Source organism: Colobus angolensis, unplaced genomic scaffold, assembly GCF_000951035.1.
Source record: "Colobus angolensis palliatus isolate OR3802 unplaced genomic scaffold, Cang.pa_1.0 Scaffold105, whole genome shotgun sequence".
Taxonomy (NCBI): Eukaryota; Metazoa; Chordata; class Mammalia; order Primates; family Cercopithecidae; genus Colobus; species Colobus angolensis.
In genome coordinates this window covers 1,697,205-1,698,671 of record NW_012111475.1, presented here as the reverse complement: position 1 = coordinate 1,698,671, position 1,467 = coordinate 1,697,205, and the positions used below count along the sequence as shown (strand labels likewise).

At 43.8% G+C, this 1,467-nt stretch overlaps 1 pseudogene; it reads left to right on the top strand.

The window, feature by feature from the left end:
* The first annotated feature begins 299 nt into the window (after positions 1–299).
* The window catches only part of LOC105513777, a 51,910-nt pseudogene continuing 50,742 nt past the window's right edge, over positions 300–1,467 (top strand).

Genomic DNA, 1,467 nt, shown 5'->3' with positions numbered 1-1,467 from the left:
AAAAAATGCAATAAATTCCTTTCAAAAACTTTACAAAAGCCATAGATAGATGCTTATTGAAAATAGTTCAAATGATATGGAAGACAGAAAGATAGTGAGTGTTTCTCTGTTGTGTGTTTGGATGAATGTGCCTTTGGGGTAGTCACTATTAACACTGGGTGTATTTCCTTCCAGATCTTTTCCAGTGTACCTACAAATATATATGTACACTTTGTAAAAAACAAAATAGTACCTGATAAACATTGAGTCCCCCTACTCCCACTCTGCAGTCTACATGGACATCCTTTCATGGTCATACGATGAGACCTGATCGACTCCTTCTGTTCGCTGGAGTGCTAGGTAATAATAGCTACAGATAACTCACCTTCAGTGGGCATTTACCATGTGACAGGGTCTGTGCTCCAGGCAGGCTACATGAAGTGGGTCTTAAGGCTTTTTACAACAATGCTACGGGTGAACACAGTAATTGTTAACATTTTGCAAATGATAGAATTGCAGTAGAGAGAAGCAAAGCTGCTTGCTGAAACTCATGGCACGATTTCTGAGAGAGAGAACACTTTTAAAACAATTGTTGTTATAGTCAGGTGATTTACGATCATTTGAAGAAATAGTGCATTCAGTGAATACATTTCAGGGTCTGGTACAGTCTGGGAGCTGTTCCTGAAAATGCACTGGGCTAGAGGTAAGGGAGTGGTCCATTGGCCCTGGGCCCCTAGTGCAAGGAGGGAGGTCTCTGAACAAACCTTGCAACATCGATTTCTGCTGAGTCTGGTCCGAGGTCTGGTTCTTGACATGTACGCTTTTCAGAGATACTTGGTTTTGATTTTTATCATGGCTGACCTGAGCAACCATGGTTTGAAACTGCCTGGAGATGTGGTCTGGCAGGCCAGTGCTATGCCCATCCTTCCCGCTCCTACAGGAGGGGAGTCAGCCTGGGACTAGAGGGCTTCGCCTGTAACCAGCTATCTCATAATAAGTGGATTTGATGCTGGTTTCGCTAGGTCAGGAAATTTCCCATTTGGAAGGAAAACTGATACTTGTTTTTGGGTTTTGCTGAGGAGCCACAGGGTTTAGAGCAGGGACTAGAAGTTTGTTGAGACACACGTGAGTGCACTCAAACGTCTTCCATGAAACGTGGAAATAAACACAGTGTTCCAGAGAGGTCCCTGGCTTTGGGATATAAATATTTCTGTAACAGAATGGCACTGGATGTCTGCTGTATTTTTTTCTCTGCTATTTTGGCAGGTTTTATTTGGGTGTATGTCTCCTGTACAGAGGGTATGACATCACTTTTTGCCACCAAGTATTTACAGCCGTTGGTGCCTCCTATGTGGGTCACTTTTGTGCTGTGGTTTCTTTGGGGAAATTTTAGGTCTCCTACCCAAAGCACATTGCCCATTTCAAGGTGCTCCTGGTTTCTGAACACCTGTGGCAGTGCCTTCCATATGGGTGAAGCCAGCCGAGAAA